At 42.2% G+C, this 11766-nt stretch overlaps 1 protein-coding gene across 2 annotated transcripts in view; it reads right to left on the minus strand.

The window, feature by feature from the left end:
• The window catches only part of ASIC2 (acid sensing ion channel subunit 2), a 995000-nt gene that overhangs the window by 505857 nt on the left and 477377 nt on the right, over positions 1-11766 (minus strand). The window lies entirely within an intron of this gene.

Consider the following 11766-nt stretch of genomic DNA (forward strand, 5'->3'; position numbering starts at 1 on the left):
GAGGGCATGATGGAAGGCATCTCTGGGCAGGGTCTGCAGGTGGTGCAAGAATCTGAAGGAGGAGTAGTTCTGGCAGAAGGAACAGCAAGGCAAAATCCTGGGGGTGGGAATATGTCTGGTAGGGGAGAAAGCAAGTGTGGATGAAGTGCAATGAATGAGGGCCAGAGCAATGGTTAAACAATGGGCCAGGGTAAAATGATGTAGAGCTTGGTAGCTTCTGTGGATCACTGCAAGGAATTTGGATCTTGGTCTAAGCAAAAAGGGAAGCTTTGGTGTTGGAGAATTAAGAAAGGAGTCGGTGCCATCATCTGATCTGTATCTTGAAAAGGTTAGTCTGCCTGCTGGATTGTGGGAAAGTGAGTATAGATGTAGTATTCCAGGCAGAGATGATGGTGGGGCTGTGAAGGGCAAGGAGCTGCAGGACTTGGATCTCCTTTGGAGGAAGAGCCAACAAGACTTGTTGGTGGATTGGATGTGGGAAGAGAGAGTGAGGGAAAGAGCAGGATTGAATTTCAGATTGGGGCCTGGGCAATTTTGGTGAATGGAGGCACCAGCCATGAGAGGGAAACAACAAGCAGAGGAATGAGCTTGGGAGTGAAAATCAAGAGTTGGGTTTGGGCATGACACTTATCAACCATATAGTAAGACTTGGTTACAAATCTCAGACTCCTTGAGGAGAAGGGCAGTTCATTATTTTTTTTTACCTCTGTCTCTCCCATTCTACTAAGCACAGGTCCTTACAAATAGTAGATACTTGACCCATTATTGATGAATGCTTTGATTACTGCAATGTACTCATTCCAAAAAAAAAATTGCAAATGGCACCCAGACATCATTGCTTTCATTGGCTTACTTGATCACCACAAGGGCCATTTCATCCTAATTTTTGATGACTCTTCAAATGAAGGTGACCATCACTCGTTAGGTCCAAGTCTGATCTCCCTACTTACCTGTCCCCTCCATCAGCCCTTTCACGGTCAAACAAAATCCAAATAGGTTCCAGGGGAGCCCTCAGGTTACAGACACACTTTAGTAGGCTCTCTATTAGCATGCCTTGGTTCAGAGAGGTGTTATGGTTTGTTCCCGCTGGGTTGTGCCAAATTGGCCAATCAATCATCATTCAGATACTGAACACCTTCTATAATAAGCCCTTGCATCCACTTAGCACTTTGTAGCTTACAAAGCATTTTTATGTAGCCTCTCATTGGACTTGTGCAACCAACCTCTGAGTTGACAGGGCAGATCTCTGGATATTAAATTCCCTATTTCATTTCAACTTCCATAATATGTGGCCAAGGATTTTAACTAAGACTGTTCCCTCTGCCTAAAGTGTCCTTGTTTCTCTTTTGGCCTGGGAAACTTCCACTTAACCTTCCAGAATCATCTTAACTGTGAAATGATACGTTCCCTGACCGCCCCCCCCCCCAGGCTGAATTAATCACTCATTATTTCCTCCTCTGTATTACCTGGGCCATGTGGATGTGCCTATCTATTTAGTTATTGTGCTGTACTGTGTAGCTATAGAGAGGCATAAAATGTATAGTATATGTCTAAGTATCTGTCTCCTCAATAGGTTATAGATAATATTCTCCTTGAGGGGAGGGAATGTAACTCATTCTCAGGGACCCAATGCCTGATATATTCCCTTACACATAGTTAGCAATCAATAAATGAGTGACTATATGGATATTTTAAAAGCTTGAGGTCATATTGTGGGGGACTTTTGCATATTTTGTTAAAGAATATGGACCTCAGCCTATAGGCATAAAAGAGCCAATGGAAGCTTGATTTATATCACAAAAGGCAGATGGCAGACTCATTTCATAGGATTTATTCCCCTGAAAGCTGATGAGGTCTGATTTATATCTTCTCTTGAAGGTCAGGTGATGGGCTGTTCAGCTCACTCTGTCATTCTCCCTAACAATGGCTTTCATGAGAATATTATGGTGGGAATGGTGTCAGTGATACACAACCTGCTTTCCCGATTTAGGGAACTTTATGAAATTTCATTTCAACTCATCAAACTTTTATTGAGCATCTACTATGTGCCTGACAGTGAGCTCAATGCTGTGACAATAAAGCAATGTGGTGGGAACCCCCTTTGGAGGAGAGCATGAGGCATGTAGAAATGTGACAAGTCTGGGTCTCAGTCCCCAGTCTTGCAGCCTTCATCCCATGTTGCTGTGATTTGCTCCTAGAGGAGTTGGAGCCTGGCTGTGATGGATGAGCTCCTGTCACTCTCATGACACACTCTCCTGAACCATTTCACCAACACTCAGGTGAACCTGCAGTACCGGGCTGATGGGATGGGCCCCAGGGAGTGGGGCAGTAGAGGGCAGCATCAATGATGAATTTAAGTGTCAAAGCTGCTCACCAGAAAACTTAATTGACTTCGTAAGGCTCTTCCTTCTGCCACAAATCCATCCATTCACCCATCTATCCATGCATGCATCCATTCATTTATCTATATACCCATTCAGACTTTAATGTTTAAAGTGCATATCTGTGTGTCTTCATTGTTATATTCATCCATCCATCCATGCATCCATCCATTTATTCTTTCATCCATTCATTCCTATCTTTATGCTTAAAAAACACATCTGCCTGTCCTTATTGGTGAAAATTCATCTGTTCATCCATCCATCCACCCATCCATTCACTTAAGACTTTATCTTTAAAGCATGTATCTTTCTTTGCTGAAAAACCGCAAGTGGCTTTTATGTGCCACAACCTAGAAGTAAAGTCCTTTATCTCAACATCCACAATTAGCCTTTATTTCCTGATCATATGAACATAAGCAGCCAGGTGGCTCTGCTCATCTTCCCCTGGCTGGCTGGATCTTGCCTCCTCTCCTTTTCTCCCATCATCCTCCCTTCCTAAGTACCCTTCTAGTCACTCCCATATATTTCTTCCTTGTTGCTGTCTAACTCGTTATCTACTCAGATCTTTACCCCCTCATGAGACTGTCCACTCTAATTTTACACCAATTGTTTGTCTCCTGGGTGGTTTATCCCTTCTCTGAACTCCTAAAGCTCTTAGCATCTGACTTACCCTTTGGACCCTTCGCCCCTATATCCTCATATTTTTTTATTTTTATAAATGTAGACATTCTCCCCTGAGAAGCCTGCCTTTGGTCAATACAGGTGACCTTTAAACAAAACAAGGGTCAGGGGTACTGATGCCCTGCATATTCAAAACTCCACTTAAAACTTTTGATTCCCCAATACTTAACTACTAACAGCCTGATAGGTAGCCCTATAGCTAACATAAATAGCTGGTTAACATGTATTTTGTACATGTGCTATAGACTGAATTCTTATAATAAAGTAAGCTAGAGAAAAGAAAATGTGATTAAGAAAGCCATAAGGAAGAGAAAATATATTTACAGTACTTAATTGTATTTATAAAAAAAAGGATCCATATATAAGTGGACCTACATAGATTAAACTCACATTGCTCAAGAGTTAATTGCACTACTGAGACTAATTTCTTTGACCCTGTCCCACCTAGCCCTGAACCCATCAGGGCTCAGAAAAGTCAGGAATGAGTCTCATTACTCCAAGTCTTGTGCCCATTTTTGTAGGCTTAAATCCTGGGCACCTGTGGGGCCCTAGTCTGAAGCCCTTATTCTCAGACCATCAGTATGTACAAGGACAGTGCAGGGTGGGTCTCACATAGAAGCCAGCTTGGCCCTAATATCTGTGTCACTCTTCTGGGACCTAGCACTGGGATAGAACCTGCTTCCCAAATCTGATGAGTGTTTTCTGTACCTGACTAGTCCTAGGGAACCATGCCACTGATCTTGACCAGGCTAGCTGACTGGTTCTTCTTATCTTGCTTAGCTCAGTTCAGGTAACTACAACTAATGTTGAGGATTCCTGGATAACTCTACTCATATGTCCTGAGCCTCAGCAGGGGTGACTGGAATAGCTTCTCATATTCCACATGGGTTTTCTCCTTATGGCCTCTCCAACCTTCAGGAGGTCAGACTAAGTTACTTCAGACTGTGGCAATCTCAAAGTTCCAGTAGTGTGAAAACAAAAGCTGCATGAGCTCTTGGGACCTTGGCTCTAGAATTAACTCCATATCTCCTCCTTCACATTCTACTGGTCAAAGCATGTCATAAGCAGCCCAGATTCAAGGGTGGGGAGTGATTTCATTTCCTGATGGGAGGAGCTCTAAAATATTGGGGCTGGGTTTTTCGATCTATCCACTTCATCTCCCCTGGCCCATCTACCAGGCTGATCTCCCTGGTAGTACATTTTTCCAGATTAAGCCCAAGTGCACCACTTTTGGAAACAGTAAACAATACTATGGGCTCTTACTTCTGGGTCACCTAGAGCATCTTCCTGTTAGGATAGTCCAACTCAAGTATATGGTCTAGGAGTGAAGGGACTGTGTCTAGATACCAGTCAGTCTCTACAAACTATCCTACTGCATATTTTTTTTATAGTAGTTACCATTATCTAAAGTCTACCTTTTGTTACTGCATGCTGCTTTGTTTTATTTTGTTTACTTGCACATTGTTTCATCCACCAAAATGAGAACTTCATGTAGGAACTCTTTTTTTCTACTGACAAATTAGGAGCACCTAGAAGCATACTTAGCACATAGTAGGTCTTCAGTAAATATTTTTTGAATGGATTCAAGCTCCCTGATGATTATGATCAAGACTTATACCCATTCATAGCCCCTCTCCCAGTTCTTGTCAGTGGAAGATACCCATAAACATCTGTTATTTCAAGATAATTCATGGATAATTCATTCGTTGATTATGCATGGTGTGAAATGTCATGAAGATTCCAGAGAATCTCTTTGTGTACATTTTACAAATGTTTCTAAGAGTCTTACATTTGTCCTGACAGGGTCCTGGTCATTGGAAGAGTATAATTTCTTTGGTAAGACAAAATCTGAACATCTGTAAAGAAAAGAGGATGTTGTCTATTTCATTCAAATTCTTTCAAATAAATTCATCTCAGCCACTCAGCTGTATGCTAGGTGGACATTCAGATGTATGCTGGGTGGACATTCAGATGTATGCTTGGTAGACATGAAAAATAAAAAGTAAAATCCCCACTACAGCTATCTCTCAAGACTTCCCAGACTTTTGTTCAAATGGGGCTATTCACTAAGGTAAAGTTCCAGGTTATAGGAAACATTATATGGGAGAGATTTTTGGTCTTTTCTCTGGTAGGAAATAGAGATTGTATTCTATTTCCTCCTGAAGCTAGAAAATTCAGTGCTCAGTCTATAGTAGCCAACTGACCACATCAAGCAATGTGTTCAGTTTACACCAGCCAAGAGGTGGATGGACTTGAATGAAATACTATTACATGTACTAGCAGGGTTGTGTTGGAGGCTGCTTACCTCCAATGAATGTGGCTTCTTCACCCAAGAGCTTGTATGGAACCACTATTGGTTCAGTGCCCAGAGACCTCAGAGAGATCCTATATGACATGGCAAAGAATGAGGGGCACAGTGAGCCTACTGTCCTTATTACATCTCCACCACTGGCTATAAGTAGAGGAGTTCTAAAACTGAGGGTAGGAAACTCCTGACTCCAGATCCAAGTGATGATAGGACCAGATTTTCAAGCTTGTCTATAAATCACATCTTATTACACAGGGCCCAACTGCTTACTTGAATTAAGGCTGAGTCAGTGTGAGGAGCAGTACCAATAAGTATTTCTATATATGACAGGAGACCAGCCCTTAGGGAGAGCCCCATAGGAGTGACTGGTTTTCCATGAACTGGCCTAGTTGTAAGCTATGATCTCCAGGGACAATCCCATTTTCTGCCCTCACTTGCTTTCAGCCATCTGCATTGCCTGTACCCCATGATGGGCCCACTCCACTTGTCATTGCTATCCCCAGGGAATGTTACAAACACCTGCATATTAGAACTTGAAGGTGACTATGGAGACATCTGGGATCTCTTCCAGCGAAATAACCTTGCTCTCAGCATCTGAAACTAAGGCCTTCCAAAAACACGCAGATATCAATCTTCAGAGGGGCCATAAGACTCATCAAGAAGGTGAAATATGGGCTTCATGGCACACATTTGCATGGATAAGCCATGGCCACATAAGGGATTCAGAGTAAGAAAGATGGCAGATTCTCCCCCTTAGGAACCCTCTCCTGAATACCTTGCACCAACCTGGGTTAAATGGGTCCACTAGACCATTTAGAAGACACTGCCATTTTATTTTATGTGTCATTTTGTTTTATTTATATTACAAATACACAAAAATATAGAGAAGAATAGGATGCCTACCACCTTCCTTAGGTAATGAAACTTTATATATACAACAGGAGCCCTCTGACTTTCCTGGATGCTATTTCGTCCTACTTTCCTTCCCCAGAGATAACCATCATCCTGAAATGGATAGTCTCATGCCAATATTCACATTTCTAGTATATGTGTGATAATAAACATCAGCTTTGTCAACAGTTTTGCCAGTATTAGATCTTTATATGCATAAGTACTATTTCAGGATTCATTGTAATTTTTTCTTTCCTCGAGCTCTTGCTATTTAACCATATTGATGTGTGCTATTTATTCATTTAATCATCTATTTCCCTTTTGATGGTATGTTAAGTTGTCTCTAATTTTTTGCTACTAAAGTGCTGCCATTAACTTTCTTGCTTGTATTTCTCTCTGCACCTGGAGGTGGAGTTCTCTTGGGTAGACTTGCTCCATTTAGTTATGTGAAGCTTCAATTTAGGTGTTGCGAAATTGCTCCCTAAAGTGGTTGTATCTGCATTAGCTTGAGTTCCCATTATTCTACAATCCAACCAGCACTTGGTACTCTCGCACTCTTTAAATTCCTGCCCATTTAATGGTGGGAAATGACACCTTATTCTTGCTTTAATTTCCATTTCCCTGATGATCAGTAAGTCAGGCTTATTGACCATTTCTGTTTCCACTTCTTTATCATACCTCTCCATATCATTTTTCATTGTTCTATTGAATTGTTGATCTTTTCTCATGTTGATTTATAGCAGAATATCTTAACAGCAGCACTATTGACATTTTGGACTGGGTGATTACTTCTGGGAGACTGCTCTGTGATTGAGGCAACTTTAGCAGTGTCCCTGGCCCCTTCTGACTAGATGCCAGCAGCAAGTCCTCCCCCTCATCTCAGTTGTGAGAAGCATGCCTTCAAGCATTACCAAGTCATCCTCAGTTGAGAATATTATAGGAGTACTTTATTTTTCATGGATGCCAATCCATTGTCAGATATACAGATTGAATATATCTTCACAAACATATCCTGGGATAGTCTATAGATCTGTTTTTTTTTTTTTTTCCTCAGAAGCTTTGCTTTGGAGAAAGGAAGACAGAACAGTCTATACTATACCCAAAGTACTAGTGTGGGTCTCTATCTTTCCATCTTTGCTTCAAATCTACTAGGTATGTGTTGATATCTCTAGTTCACAGATGAAGAACCGAGTCTAGTAATTTGTCCAAGGGCACTCAGTCCTTCTAGCAGAAACAGTATAAATTCTGATCTGTCTAGCTGCTTCAGCAGGATAGAAAGAATGTGTCACTAGGAAGGGGGAGGTCTGGGTTTTTGTCTCGGCTTTGTCACTAGGTGGCTGTATGATGATTACCTATCCTCCATGCCTATTTCCTCATGTGATGAAGAAGAGGGTGGACACAGATCTTACTATGCCAGTTCATTATACCAACAAAGAATAGTGATTGAGAGCAGAATCTGGAGCCAGCGCTGCCAGGATTGGGACCTGGTTCTGCTACTACCTACTGGGTGATTTATTGCTGATCACGTCCATGCCTTGTTTTCCTCATCTGAAGATGGAAATTCATATAGCACCAAAGTCCTAGGGCTTTTGTGAGGACTAGATGAGACAATCCATGGAAAGGACTTAATTAATAGTGGAAGTTCCATACATGCCATAGAATGTCATGATATTCCCACAAATAGGTGACTGGTTAGTCTGGATTGAGAAGCAGTGTGGAATGCAGATTATGAGACAAAAAAGCCCCATAATATTTCGCTACCTTTATATATAAATAATGATACTCAGTAAAGTTTTGTCACTAGGCAGCCCTCTTCAATTGAAAGCTGAAGAAAAGAGCTCTTTTGTAGGTTATATGATGATGGCACTTTAAAAAAGTATTCAAGACTACTAATGGCTTGTCCTTTCTGGAGAGAATTTCACATCCCTTCTCTGATCTGTGGGCAGCCCTGGGCAACCAGGCACTGTGATCTGCAAAAACTCTGCAAAGATAAATTTTAACCCAGGGGCACTTGGGGATCAGAGTCTGAACTAGGGTCTAAATGCACACCTGCTTTGCTTTCCTTTCCATGAAAACCGTATTTAAAATGAGAAAGTCAAGCTGCTCCGGCCTCAGTAGACTCATGGGGAGCGGGTCAGATGACCAGCAAGCAAGGCCCCCTCCCACAAAGAGGGAGATGAGGGGCTCTTTAAACATGCATGCTCAGAGAGCAGGGGCTGTCATAGCTAATGGCTCTGCAGACTCTGAGACAGGCTGCCTGTCGAGTGCAACAGTGATTAGTTAACACATGGAAATAAAAGCCCATTTAGAACAGAGCCCATCATTTATTTATAGTAATCCAGTGCAAGGTTTTGTTTTTTTTTTTAATAAAAACACTAGACATAGTTCCTATTCAAAACCAAACCATCCAAATAGCTTTCAAACTTACCTTCTCACTCACTCACTTTCTGCTTTATCTCCTCCAGGAAGCCCACCTAGACTGACTTGGCTAAGCCCTGCCACCTTCAGCTTTCAGGCTTTCATTCTCCTCCAACCTGCTGTGTACGTGGAGCCACTACTGGATGATGTTCTCAGATTCCTCTGTGTGTATTCTTGGATTTCTCTGTGCCTCTGTATGTCTTTTTTTTTTTTTAAAGATTTTATTTATTTATTTATTTATTTGAGAGAAAAAGAGAGAGAGAGAACAAGCAGAGGGAGTGGGTGAGGGAGAGGGAGAAGCAGGCTTCCCACTGAGCAGAAAGCCTGATGTGGGGTTCAATCCCAGGACCCAGGGATCATAACCTGAGCCAAAAGCAGATGTTTAACCAACTGAGCCACCCAGGCACCCCCTCTGTATGTCTTTGATAAATGACAAGAGCATAGGTTTAGAGAGAACTCAGTTCAGCTACTTCCAGAACTTCCCAGCTTCATGACCTCAAGCAATGGACTCTCTTGGCCTAGGCTGGCTGCAAATAGAGGTATTACTTGTAGTTAGATGTATGAAGCCCACAGTCTGGTGCTTAGCATAGAGCAGCCACCCTTTTCCTATCCTGGGTAAGCTTTGCATCTTTCTTTTTCATTCCTTCTTAATTCCTGGCAGGAAAAGCAGGATGGCATATAAAGGGTAGGTTCTGGAACCAGACTGCCTTATTTTGAGCCCTGCAATACTTCTAACCATTTGTGTGACTTTGGGTGACTTCAGCTCATGTTGCTTCAGTATCTTTAACTGGAAAATGGAATGATAACGGTTCCTACCTCACTGGGTACCTGTGAGGGGTAACTGAATACTCAGTAAAAACTCAGTGCATCCCTGTGTTCTTGGTATAGCAGGGAAGACATGGGTGCTAAGAGTTACTACTTCTTGCCCACAAGCACCATCCTGGCACATGCTAAGAAAGGACAGAGCACCTGCTTTTTGAGTTTGACACACCTGAACTGGAATCACATCAGTCCCACCAGGGTGGTCCTAGGGAAGGTACAGAATGTCTCTGGGTTCCAATTTCCTTCTCTGGAAAACAGGGGTAATAGTGGCACCTAACACAACAACCTGGGTGATCCTGGAAGCAGATCCCACCCCTTCCCCCTCTCCTGAGTCTCCAGAAAGAGCCCAGACTGGCTAATATCCTGATTCCAGTCTTGTGAGACTCTATAGCAAGGCCATGTGACTCTTGACCTAAGAACTGTGAACTAATGCATGGGTGTAGTTTTAAGTCATTGAGTTAGTAGTATTTATTGAAACAGAAAATGAGCACTGTCTACAAGATAGAAGATGTCACTTGAGGAGGGGTATTGAGAAATTGTGAGCTCCTGGAGGGCAGAACTGATATCACTTATTTGGAGCCCCCAGAACCTGGTATATAACATATACTCAATGAGTATTTATAGATGAATGCATCAATGGATACATTTTTTTAAATGAGCAAGAAAAAAAATCCAGTCTCAGCCAATAAATAATTTTCCAAAAAGCTGCAGGTGCCAGGATGTGCTCAACCAAGAGGCAGAATAGCTGACAAATGAGTGTTTAAAGAGCACATATGATGTCTGGAGCTTGAGATCTAATCTCAGCTCAGTCTGTTAGCTGTGTGATGTTGGGAAAGTTACTAACCCTCTCTGTGCCTTGGTTGTCCCATCTGTAAAATGAAGATAAAATAGCAACTACCTCACAGGGTTCTCAGAAGGATTAATTAAAGGAATGCATAACAAGCTCTTAGAATGGTAGCTTGCCAGTTGCAAATAGTCAATAAATATTTGGTATTATTTCACAGACAGTTCGAATTCTCCAAACTTAACCTTCATTTTTCCAACAATGTGCATGATTCATCTCCATGCCCCATTCCTTCATACTCACTCCAAGCCTTGTTGTTTTTCTTCTCTATAAAACAAAGAATTAACCTTAAAAAACATTTTGCAACCTTAAAACTTCTATCACTTTAAAGATTATTGGACACTTCTTGTAATTTAGGTAAATTCCCTTACTTCTCACTACTGCTGGCTTTTCAAAGTGCAATTCATCAGCAGACAATATCACAAAGAGAGGGGTGGATTGAGAGTTGTCTGGCTGCTACTCCATTTCCCAAAAAGAAAGAGTTTGGGGACACCAGTGACTTCCACAAAGCTAGAAGCCCAGACCAGCAGTGGCTTGACTTGCATGAGGCAAAGCTGCCTTCTCAATGGCCTCATTGATTAGCTGAGCTGAGAGAAGAGGAGGCTCCTCTCAGTTTTGTTGCATTTGTTTCTTTATTGGACCCATAGTGCCTCGTATTCCATAAACCCATAAACCAGAAGTGGGCACAATCTATTCCTAATTATAGTGGGTCAGCTGATCTGGGTTGCAAATTGTCCACAGCAAACCTTGTTCCCACATTATTGACAAGATTGTCACTTGCCCTGCCTAAGTCTATTTTGGCATAAATGGCTCTATTTCTGATTGGCATAATTAGCCCTATATTAAAACTATGTGTGTGTAGCTATTTTTCTACCTGTCTCCCCACCTAGAAGACTTCAAAGGGGGCACCTGTCTATCCATCTGTCAAACTGAGTTTGATTTTACACCCCGACCATGACCTTCCTTCCAGGATGGAAGAAAGGGGCTGGGTCATCACAGCTATGTCCACATTCAACACAAAGCATCAAGACTTGAACTCCAGCACAGTGCCTATCCTGCTCAGGCTGCTGCTTTGCATCCAGGTCCAGGGATAATCTCAGTTTCCACATCCTCCTGAGCCGGGTCTTCAGCATGTTGCTTCTGGAACCTTCCCAGACTATTGTGAAGCCCAGAGCAATAAACACACCAACGTTCAAGGGTAAGCACTCATGGAGACTCCTAACTCTGGGAAAGGAACAAGGGGTCGTGGGAGGGGAGCTGGGCAGGGGGATGGTGACTGAGTGATGGGCACTGAGGGGCGGTACTTGACGAGATGAGCACTGGGTGTTATACTATATGTTGCCAAATTGAACTCCAATAAAAAATACAAAAAAGGGGGGTAAACACTCATGCAGCTTGTGAAGCCTCATGCAAATCCCATA

The sequence above is a fragment of the Canis lupus genome, chromosome 16, assembly GCF_048164855.1.
Source record: "Canis lupus baileyi chromosome 16, mCanLup2.hap1, whole genome shotgun sequence".
In the NCBI taxonomy this organism is placed as follows: Eukaryota; Metazoa; Chordata; class Mammalia; order Carnivora; family Canidae; genus Canis; species Canis lupus.